This window comes from Ambystoma mexicanum, chromosome 9, assembly GCF_040938575.1.
Source record: "Ambystoma mexicanum isolate Mex_15411 chromosome 9, UKY_AmexF1_1, whole genome shotgun sequence".
Taxonomy (NCBI): Eukaryota; Metazoa; Chordata; class Amphibia; order Caudata; family Ambystomatidae; genus Ambystoma; species Ambystoma mexicanum.
In genome coordinates, this window is record NC_090931.1 from 840642360 (window position 1) to 840654901 (window position 12542).

Sequence of the window (12542 nt, forward strand, 5' to 3'; positions counted from 1 at the left end):
AACCATCGAAGAACCTGATAGCTGATACGGAACTGTTAGCTCATGCTGGGAAGGCTCAAGTGTGTACTGTGCTCCCAAAGTCCCACCTTGTCCCGTGCTAAAAACGTGGGGAAGGAAGACCTCAAGGCAATCACATCCTTATGATTTAAGAACACTTCTTTCTTTATTTTGATACCCTATCTTACACTCTCTCTGTAATTAGTTGTAAGGAATTGGCAATAGGTTTTTCTTAGAATAGGCCCTTTTATTTTGGCACACCGCCACTAGGACTGCTTACTGCTTTATTTTTCATTTGATGGTTGACGCTTGCTCCCATCTTGGATTTAGGTTTAGCTTAGGCGTTTCCACCCTGCATTCATTGTTCAATAAACACCCTTGAACTCTTGTGTCTGTCTTTACTGTTGCCACCATGAGTTCCTTACAGCTGCCACTGGAGTTGCATTTTGTGAGCACTCTTGGTGCAGAATTCAACCCGAAGGACGGCGCCTTGAATTAGTAGCTTTTTCCTCGGACCTGAAATCGTAAGAAACGCCTGTGCCGCCAATTAATGGGTATATCAAAGTATGCACCCTCTAGGTCAAGAGAGGAGAGGAAATCCCCTTCTTTCAGCTGGACAGCATGTGTTGCAGCATCACCATGAGAAAACTTTAAGACTTGATCTTTAGGACGGAGGGACCGTAGCTCCTGTAGCCGCAGGGATTGGTGTTTTTCCACCTTTGGGACAGGAGGAATGGAGGGGAATGTTCCTATGAATGTTCCTCTAAATTCCAGGGTATGGCCCTGTTGAATGATGGACAGCACCCATTTGTCAGTGATGATGTTTTTCCACTGTATGACAAAGTTGGCAAGCTGCCCCCCGCCTCCCCACTGGTGTGTCGAAGTGGGGGTTCGGGCAGTGGCCTGGTCAGATCAGCTTTATCATTTGACTTTTGGAGGAAACTGCGTCATCGCCAAGTTCCTAGATAAGATTGAGATCTTCCCATATAACCCTCTTGGGTGGTGCCTGTGCGAGATGTTTGTGGACGGTAGGAGGACCTGTAGCCCCATGAAGTCCTTGAAAACCTTGCTTTAACTGAGCAAAAATACTGTCAGTGTTGTTGTAGAGTGCCTTAATAGCCTACAGGGTCTCATCAACCTTCTTTCCAAAGAGGTTGATGTTGTCAAAAGGCATGTACACTACCCTTGACTGGACAACCAGCCAGAAATTGGTGGACTTCAACCAACCTTTGCGACGTAACACTGTCCCATTGCCCATCTGGTGGAATCCCGTAACCGCGATGTCCACTGCAATAGAGATGTCATGATCCAATGCTGCATCCCCTTTGTGTAGCAGTGTGAGCGCCTCATCCCGTTTGTCATCTGGGAGAAAGTCTAGTGTTAGCTAGAGTTCACGGTCGTAGGACTAGAGAATTGCAAGCAAGTTTGCTGCCTTGATGGGCGTCGCAGCTGTAGAGATGACCCTCTCGCCAAAACCGTCTAATTGTTTGCCCTTGTCTGGAGGCACAATACAAGAAGAGGAAAGATAGGTAGAACGCTTACGGGCAGCTGCAGAGACAACCAAGTCTGGGGATTGTTGTGTGCGTACGCATTTGCGTGCTGAATATGGGACCTTGTATTTTTTCTCAAAGCAATCCTTTTTGGGTGGAGCTGATAAAGTGACAAGCACTTTAAAAATGTTAAGGTAAACTGCTTTAATGTTACTGCTGACGATGGGGAATATTCAAGAACATGTGAAGCCATGAAAAATCCAATGCTGGAGTAATTTATATGGAGAGAGTTTCTTAACTGTAACTCCTTTTCTCCAGCATTGGTATCTTTAATAGATTCACATGCTGTGAATATTCCCCATCGTCAGGCTGGAAATCCTCTGTAACCTTTTGATTCCCCTTGCCCAAGGCAAGAAGAACCTACATTTTGTAGCCTAACCCCCTTGTTCAGGGTGTTTTTGGTCCCCCCATCAATGGGACCTCGAGTAGCCCTAGAATAGACGCTCTTCTTCTTCTCAGATTCTGACCCTGTGGTAATAAACGTCCATAGGGTATGAGTAGGTTTACCTGAAGGGGTGGAAGGAGGGTGCAAGTGAATCTATAAAAAGATACCAATGCTGGAGAACAGGAGTTACAGGTAAGAAACATTCTCCTTCTCCAGCATTGAATCTTTCATAGATTCACATGCTGTGAATAGATTATGTAGCAGTATTCTGACACTGGAGGTGCATATAGGTAAAAGAAAACACCAGCACACCTTACTGCAAATCCATCGGATCGTACCTTATTGGAACAGACACTGTAGGACTGCTCTCTCTGTACACACTTCTTCGACATGTTGCTTCTCCAGGCAGTAGTGCTTTGTAAATGTATGTGGCAATGACCAGGTGGCTACTTGGCAGATGACTGATTGGGACCCACGATCACAATGCTGCCAAAGCTACAGTAGCTCTTGTTGAATGTGCATGTGGGAGAGCCTGGAGGGGCTTCCCTTGATGATTTTTGGCAGAATACAATAGCCGACGAGATCCACCTTGCTATGCTCTGCCTGGATAAAGCATTGCCTGTATTTGTCGGGCCATATGCTACGAAATGTTGTGTTGATTTCCTGAAGGACTGCGTCATGTCAATGTAGTATTTTAACGAACGCTAGCTTGCGGTCGAGCAAGTATAATACCAATTCTGGCGGTGACAAAGGCTTGCTAAAGAAAACTGGTAAGGTTATTGTTGAATTTTAAATGAAAGTCAGTGGGGATTTTGGGAATGAATCGTGAGTTTGGCTCCGACACTGTCCTAGCCGACATAATAGCCACCAGGAAGGCCACTTACCACAAGAAGTTTCCCAGTGGTGTACAAGCCATAGGTTCAAATGGTTTCCTCGTGAGCCCTGAAAGCAGTGTTGAGGCTCCATTCTGGCAATATCTGTTTTACTGGTGGAAAACCTCTGAAAAGGCATTTGAGGAAATGCATTATGAGTCTGCGTCTGTAGAGGGAAACGCCTTTCTCCCGTCTGGTGTACCTAGAGATGGCTGCCAAATGCACTTTAATAGAGTTGTGGGTAAGGCCCTGTTTGGCTAGGCCCTACAGGTATAGCAGTACCTCCTCTGGTTTCACCCAGAATGGGTTTAGCCCTTCCTGGTGTTCTTGGCGTTGGGTTTAGCACCACTTGCAAAACCGCTTCCACTTCAGGCGGTCTGATTTGTTAGTGGCGGGGGCTCTCGCTGCCGCTAGGACTTCTTTTCACTCCTGTGATATATTTAGGCTTCCGAACTCCATGAAGTTAGGAGCCACTCTGTCAGGCGAAGTGATTGGAGGTTGTGTTGCAGAACGTTCCCCTTGTGATATGATGTCTGATCGATTGCTGAATTGGATGTGTTTGTCCCTGGAGAGCTGGGCCACTTCGGAGTACTATGTCTGGCGAGGCCAGCCTGGCGCAATGAGGATCACACTGCAAGTGTGCTGCTTAGTCATCTGTATTGATCTGCGTAGGATCGGGAAGGGTGGGAACGCACACGCGAAGAGACCGTCCCAAAGAAAAACAAACAAGTTTCCCATTGAGCCCTTTTGTGGCATCCTGCTGGCTTACTTGGCCCTCTTTTTGTAGTGGATCATGGCGAACAGGTCCACAGTTGGCCGACCCCAGCTTTGGAATAGTGATCGCAGCATTGAGGAGTCAAGCTCCCATTCGTGTTTTGGGACATTGCCTACTGAGGCTGTCCGCCGATTGATTCTGTATCCCCGGAAGGTGAAATGCCTGGATGCTAATCTCGTGGGCAATGGCCTAGTGCCATGTTAGTTGAGCTTCCTTGGACAATGCCCTGGACCTCGTTCCTCTTTGCTTTCGAAGATAACACATTGTGTTGGTGTTGTCTGTGAGGACTTTGACCGTCCGGTTCCCCAATATTGGGAGGAATTACTTGAGCGCCCACCGAACTGCTCTGTGTTTGAGCACATGTATATGCAGGGATGTCTCCTAGGGTGACCATAGCCCACTGAAGTGTAGTTAATCCACTTCAGCACCCCACCCCTGGAGGGAGGCGTCCGTAATCAGCGTTTTGTTTGGTGTAGGATCCCAAAATGTTTTTCCCTTGCAGAAATTGGTTTTGCTTGCCCACCACTGAAGCTGCAAGCACAACTTGAGAAGGATACGCACTTTGTCTCCCCATGATCCAGTGGTCTGGGACCAGTTCACTGTCAGGAACTCTTCTAGCAGTCTCATATGGAGAATGCAGTGTAGTACTAGCGGTATTCATGACACCATCGTCCCGAGCAGATGCATGCATTGTTGCACTGCTTTTACTTTGTATGGTGTGAATGGCTTCAGCAGAGTCGTGAGGGCCTGTACTCTGTCGCTGGAGGGCCCCACTCGGGGTTCCTGCGTGGAGAATTCCGCTCAAAGGAATATGAGCCTCATGGATGGCCGTAAGAAGGAGGATTTCTTGTAATTGATGGCAAAACCCAATGTTTTTAATAGGCCCACTGTCTCTGCTATGGAAGACTGGGTTCCCCGTTTGGATGGGGAGCGCACCAGCTAGTCCTCTAAAGGATAGGCATGGTGTCCCTGTCTGCACAGGCTGGCTGCCACTGGCGCAAGGTACTTCGTAAAGTTGCGCAGGGCTGCCTTTAGGCCGAACGGCAGGACCTTGAACTGGTAGTGCGATTTTCTGACCACAAACCAGAGGTATCTCTGGTGCCATGGATGTATGGGTACGGGAAAATATGCGTCTTGGAGATCCAGGGGCGCAAGGTAGTCGTGGTGCTGCATTGCTTCTATGACCTGTTGTAACGTGATCATAGTGACCTTCTGGTGCTTTATACATTTGTTTAACCTCCTTAGGTCTAGAATTGGCCCCCTATATTTTCCATTTCAAGACCTGGGAGTATACTCCCTTTCCCCTTTGGACCCTGGGGACTTTTTCTAAGGGCCTTTTTTTGCGGCATGAGCTGCACTTCTCATACGAGTGCGGTGTTGTGTGCCTGCGGCATGTGGTTTGGAGGTATGGGAGGAGGTGTTTGTTTGAACTCTAGTAGGTGCCCGTATAATACCACATGCAGCACCCATTTGACTTTTGTCATTTTTTCTCCAATTCCGGGCAAACCTAGAGATCCTCCCTCCCAGGGCCCCATGGGATGGATTGTCACTGTTGGGTCTTACCCTAGCGTTTCCTCTGGGATTCGGAGGGCTGCTTGCGGTGCTGATTCATTCTGAAGTCTTTTGAATTTTGGTACCCCTGGTAAGATCTTTTGTACCCCTGGGAGTAATATGTCGAGCCCCTAGAGTATTGACATACCTTGTTGGATGAGGACGTAGAAGTTCTGCCGGCCGCTCCCCTGAACTGACTAAATGGCTGACGGCTCTGCAGGGATGTCAACAACCTGACTGTGTCGGTATCCATTTTAATTGCTTTTAGAGCTTCGTCGATCTTGGGTCCAAACAGCTTGTCGCCCTCGAAGGGCACCACATTATGGTGGCCATCCGGATGAAAATCGGTACATCAGAGCCACGCTGGTCTCCTCAGGACCAACCCGTTGACCACCTGCTTAAAACCTGATTCCGCCAGGTCCACCATCATGTTGATCCACAGGTTGACGGACTCTTCCCCTTCCTTCAGGATTGCCTTTGCCTCCTTACGCTTTTCGTCTGGGAGATGCTACAGGATTGGAGCAAGTTTATGCCACATCTCCCTATCATATCTAGCTGTGATGACTAGGGAGTTGGCTGCTTTTACTGTTGTGGCTCAAAACACTAAAACCTTTTTTTACCAAAAGTGTCCCATTTTTGCGCTTCATTGTCCGGTGGTATTGTGCATTTATGTTGGATTTAGCTTTCCGGCTCGCCACCGCCGAGACCATTGACTAGGGAGAAGGCTGAGAAGCCAGGCATTTTGGTGCATTTTCCGGTGGGTTGTATTTTTTTTTAATCAAGATAACCTTTTACTGCTGGGATTGTGAATGGATGCTTCATGGATTTAAGCCCCTCCTGCCAGACACGGTCGAGGATGGCAATTGGGACCACTGCCTTTCTCTTGTTATCCATATGGTCAAATAGAAAGTGTTCCTTCTCATCCTCCGAAGCGAGGATGCAGAATTCATTGCACGCCCTCATAACGCTGGAATGGAACCTTGTGATGTCATCAGCTAGAGATGACTTTGCTATTTCCACAACTTGGAGAAACTCTTGGTGGGCGAGGTATCCCAATCATCGTCCCTCCTTGGAGAGTCGGTTGAGGAAGATGTGGTATTGTTGGGTTTGTCCACATCCTTATCCATTAGTTCCCCTTCTTCTGGCACCGAACGTGCTGATGGTGAAACAGTACGGCTCAGTTTGCGTGAGTGGGAGGTTAGTGCCAGTGAATACTCCTGCCCCGGCGTATTGGTTGAAGCTCGGGGGATGCTGGAGGGGACGGAGTAAGCAACCAGGATTGCGAGTATCTTCTGGAGGACCTTGCTGATCTTCATCGTGATGCAGACCTAGGTCTGGAGGGAGATTGCTGCAGTACTGCTGGTTGAGGCGGTGGTAAGGCTGGCATCACTGGCCGCATCAGAGCTGAGTGATGACCCTCTGCAGGAACGAGAGCACTTGCATCGATAGAAGGGCCTGTGGGTTGGTTAAAAGTGCCCTCACTTCCCTTTGTTGGATTTGTAGGTGGGTGGGTCCCGTGGGTAGTTCCGGACTCATCCCACTCCCCCTCCCCACCTCTGAATCTGGGTTCCGCCCTAAATACTCCACAAAGACTGCCCTCACCTATGTCCTCAACCCTCTCCTCACTGCTCGCTACGCTAAGCAATCTTCAATTCTCATCCTCCTTGATCTTTCTGCAGCTTTTGATACCGTAGATCACCCCTTACTTATTAGCACTCTATCCACCTTAGGCTTCAAAGACTCTGTTCTCTCCTGGCTCACCTCTTACCTCTCCAATCGATCCTTCACTGTCTCCTGGGGCAGCCGCACCTCCTGCAGCCTCCCCCTGAACTATGGCGCCCCTCAGGGTTCCGTGCTGGGACCCTTTCTTTTCTCTCTCTATACCTCCCTTCTCTCCCCAGTCATTTCTTCTTTCGGCATATCCCACCTCTTCTACGCTGATGAAACCCAACTCTTTCTTTGCTTCTCTTCTTTCACATCTGACCTCCACCTCACTCTTTCTTCCTGCCTCACAGCCATAAAAGATTGGATGTCATCCCACTTTCTTTCCCTCAATACTGACAAGACTGAGGGGCTTTTCTTCCCTCCTAACACTCTCTCCCCTTCTCCGCCTCCCTTCATCCACTTTCCACCTTCCAACCTCCCCATATCTTCCCATGCCCGCAATCTCGGCCTCCACCTCGACTCCTCTCTCTCCTTCTTCAACCACATCCCTCTAACCTCTCGAGCTTGTCGCCACCACCTCTATAACATCCGCAAGATCTGCAGCTCTCTCACATTCCATGCTTCCAAACTCCTAATCTCCTCCCTTATTTTCTCCCGCCTCTTCTATTGCCCCGCTCTCCTCTTTGGACTCCCTGCCTCTCACCTAACTCCCCTAAAATCCATCTATCACTCCTCAATCCATACTCTATGTCTCCTCGGCCCTCAAGACTCTATTTCTTCCTCTCTCTCTCAACTTGAGTGGCTTCCCTTCCACTCACAACTGAAATTTCAATTCCTCTGTCTTGTCTTAAAATCTCTCCATGACCTGGCGCCCCCCTACCTTTCCTCCCTCCTCTCATTTTACTCCCCCTCCCGCTCTCTCCGCTCAGCAAACCTCTACCTCCTCACTGTACCCCCAGCTCCATGTGCCTCCTCACGCTTCTGCTCCTTCCAACTCTTGGCCCCCCTACACAGGAACTCCCTCCCGCTCTCCATCCGCTCCATCCCACCTACTCATCCTTCCGCCACTCCCTGAAAGCCCATCTTCTTACTCCCCCCAGACTTCCCTTCCCTACACCTCCCCTCCTACCCTTGCCCCCCCTCTTTTCCCCCATCCTCTCTCCTCCCCCTCTGACCTTAAATTGGTAACAATTACTACTTAGGACACCAGATCACTCCCTCTTCCCTTCTCCTCCCGCCCTCCCTCCCCCATCCTCTCTCCTTCCCCTCTGACCTTAAACTGGAAACAAATACTACTCAAGGACAATGAGGACACCTGATCACTCCCCCCTCCCTATCTCAAATAGTTCTACTTATTGTTCTAATGACCTGTTCATGTTTGTAAATATGCTTCTCTCACTATTGTATCGGTTGTTATATTGTAAAGCGCTTTGGCTTAAAGCGCTATATAAATTCAATAAACATAAACCTGCCTCTTACTGTGGCTGTTGCGGTGCTGGACCTGCCTCCTTTTGTGGCTGTCTGACTGATAGGTCCCCTTCCTGAAAATGACTCCCTGGCTTTGGTGGTCTAGCTGGAGTTGCCTCCTGTATTTTTACTGACTGTTCTGAGTCAGATTGCTGATGCAGCGCTTTGAAGTCAGTGTCAATCTCTTACTGCAATATCGACTCTGGTATTAGATCAGAGTACTGGATAGGAGAGACCAGGCTGATGTGTTGTGGTTGTGGCCCCTCTGGCTGGGGATGCTGCACCAGGTCTCATCTTCCGGCCGACAGGGATGCCGTAGACAGGATTGCTGTTGAATGTGTCGGCAATGGGCCTTCTTTCCATGGTCTCTTGTGGCCCGGGGGCGTCTCTTTTCCCGCTGCCAAGGTTGTAGGCTGGGGTGATGGTATCGTGTTTGTGCATTCTTTGTCCCCGGGTTTCTTTGTGGATGAGCCCGATTTATGGCGTGTCGTAGACAAGCTAGTTTTGTGCAGTGTCATCAATGAGCTGGATTTTTGGAGCAGAGTGGACGAGGATGATTTGTGGAGCATCGTTGACGGGCTGGACTTGTGAAGCATCAGCGATGAGGTAGTCTTACGCAGCGTGGTCGAGAGCTAGAGACCTGGTGCTTCATCACCATTGACGCCGACAAGCTGACCTAATGTGACTTTTGCCGCTGATTCTCCGTGGTTGGAGGGTGCTTATGCGCCTTGACGGCTTTCGTCGACATGTGTTTAAAAGGTTTCGGAGTGGCCGACGACAAAGCACTTAAGTCTACAGCCGTGATGGTTGTGCGCACAGGATCTTTCAGGTGAACTTTTGCACCCCCCTCCGGAAACAGTGACTTTGACAAGGCCACGCACTCTCTCACTGACCTTGATTTATGTTTGTGCTTTCTGTAAGGAAGGCATGGCATCAAACAGTAAGACAGACACAATTGACCACAGTTCAATGGTGTTTATTGAACGTCAATCGTGTTTGAAAAACGCCCATCTAATCCTAAATCTAAAGGTGGGAGCATGCTACGACCATCAAATAATAACTAGGATGGGGTAAGGGGTAGAAAGAAGGCAAAACAATGTTTTGTGTTATGTGGAAATCAGAAATGAGTTTGGGTAAAAATGAAGGTTTAAACCTTAGAACAGGTGGCCAGCAGCAAACAGGCTGATTATATAGCCTACTACGAGTGGCAAATCTGCCCAAAACGCATATCCTCCTGAAGGTAAGCGCCCCCGGCGCACATGGAGAAAATTCCATGCCAAAACGCATCGTTCGGAGCGAGTTCGGAGCTGCGGGAAAGAGGCGACGCGATCGCGGCATCGCACGATCAAAATGGCCACGCTCACCGGAGTGAAGCAGGACTGCGGGAAGTCGCGCTGAGGGAGATCTGCGACTGTCCCCCCACAGACAGCAAAGCGAACGATCCATCTGCTGCGGCTGCATAAATCAACTGAGCTGTCGGGCGGCAGCCCCCGTGTGGTCTGCGGAGAGGCTTTGGCTGGTGAGACAAGACAGGCAGGAAACCCACCACACACCCCGGCGAACGAAAGGATACGCCCCCCCCCCCGTGTGCGGGTCAGCCTCCGGCCCGCACGACAGAGCCGGGAAAGAGCTACGCTGGGTGGAACACAGAGGACTGCTCTGCCGCCGAGGTCGGTGAAGAGGAGCCCGTGAATTGGCTGGTGAGACAAGGCGAGCAGGACACCCATCACACACCGCAGCGAACGAAAGGAAACGGCCCCCCGGTGTGCGGGTCAGCCTCCGGCCCGCATGACGGAGCCGGGAAGGAGCTACGCTGGGTGGAACACAGAGGACTTCCCTCCTGCCGAGGCCGGTGAGGGGAGCCCGTGACATTAAAAGAATCGCCGCCAACCCCACCACAGCAGCCCAGACTGAGATATCCACACATTGGCACCCAACATGGTCATAGACAAATCCAAAAGATTGATATCCCAGAGTAGGATAGATCAATTTACCATGCCGACAACTAACGGCGAGCCAGAACAAGACCAACCAGACACCATGGCGGGAACGGAGGGCACGATATCACTAAAGGACATCATGGCGGCCATAGCCGACTCGCGCGCCTCCATGGAGCAGAAAATGGACAGCATCAGCATGGACGTTTCCCTCCTGCGACATGACCTCCTGAAGCTGACATAGCGCACCGGGAAGGCAGAACAACTCATATCTGGCGCAGAAAATGGAATAAGGAACATAGAACAGCTGGCCAGAGTCACAACACGTTTGAAAACCATGGAGGAGCGAGTGGATGAGAGTGAGGGAAGATCCAGGCGTAATAACGTTAGGATCCTGGGACTGCCGGAGAAAGCAGAAGGCCCACATATGGAGCTATTTCTGGAACAGTAGCTCACAGACATGTTTGAAGAAAACACGTTCTCTAACTTCTTCTCCATTGAACGAGCCCACCGTGTACCGACGGGTCGTCCACTGCCGGGCGCCCCACCTCGTACAATGATCGCCAAACTACTGAACTATCGTGATCGTGATGCACTGATTCAGTCTACAAGGGCGAAAGGCACTCTCACCTACAATGGATCCAAAATATCATTCTTCCCAGACTACACCAGGGAAGTGCAGAAGGCTAGACAATCGTTTGACCCACTGAAAAAACAACTACAATCCCTCAGGGTGAAATACGGCCTGATGTTCCCTGCCCAACTCAAAATTTACCATGGAGGCACAACAGTCCACTTCACCGACCCCAGAGAGGCGTGGAAATGGGCGGAACAACACATCGAGGGAGACTGGACGACGACGAGGGGCAACAGAAACAGAAACAGAACACCCCGTGCCTGGCCAGGTCCTGAACCGCCAGACCAACAACCACCTGCACCGGGAATCACACCACATCTGCAGGAATAAGAGCACCGACTCCTGAAATATATGCTAATAGAAACACTCGAGACCATACTATATGGGTTTAAGGTACTGTATACTAACTTAATGCTGAACATGTGTAGAGTAGCCACAAAGAGACACACAGCCAAGCGGCCAGCCCAGATGGAAGCCCCCCCCTTCCCGTGGTATGCCACCCTGTGACATCGCACCGGGGTATGTCCGGAACCTACACACAGGGATACAACCCCGAATAGTTTACTTGTTAGCGGGCTCACTCAGCTGCTGTTAGCTGAGGTTTGTTGTTGAATGTTCGGGCGACAGATGCTTCGAGTTAGAAGGAGTATAGGGTGGGGGATGGGAAGTTTGTTTAACGACAGTTTTGTTAAGAAAAGGCTCCAAAGTTCAAATCCAGAACGCTTTGCCACAACACTACCAGCAAACGACATGTGTACACGGTGCTATGAGCCAGTGACTAACTCTCACTCTTCAACCAAATGGACTCCACTAACACAGATGTCAGAACCCTACGACTCCTAACCTGGAATGTTAACGGGATGGGAGGTGGAATCATGAGGCGACTCATTAAATAACTCCTAAATCGGCACACACCAGGCGTAGCCTTCCTAACTGAGACCCACTTCGCAGGCACTACACGTAACTTATTCAAACGCACTAACTACAGAATTGCAATACACGCTGGGTTCACCACAGGCTCTCGTGGGGTACTTATATTAATACACAAACGTTTGCTCCTGACCATGGCACGGGTGACCCAAGACACTGGCGGCAGGTACACATTTATTACAGGAACACTATGGAACCAGACGATAGCCCTGCTCGGGATCTACTAGCCACCGACACTGATCACCACACTGCTACAGGACATTACACCTCTGATCTCGGGAGATAACTCAGACCTACTGATAATTGGGGGTGACTTCAACGAAGTCATGGAGGTGGGGATGGACCGCTCTCACTTAAGAGGAAGAAACCCCACTGTCCGAACCAAACTAGCAGCGTTCACCACAGCAATGGGACTGCGGGATGTGTGGCGTGACCTGCAGCCGGACACGAGAGAATACTCCTTCCACTCAGGGGTACACGCCTCTTTATCGCAATTAGATTACTTCTTTCTGCCCGGGCCAGAGATTCACAGGGCCGCAAAGGCAACTCTACTGCCGCGCGGCATATCAGATCACTCCCCTCTGCTAATCGAGCTCAACATGGCTAGACCACGTCCGCCCCCCTCCTGGCGCTTAAATAACTACTACCTAGGGCTCCCAGACTTTCTGGAGCAAATACAACAAACGACAAAAACATACTTTGAGTTAAACACAGGATCGGTGGATGATCCGGGGATCCTGTGGGAGGCACTCAAACCGATGCTGAGGGGCGAGATT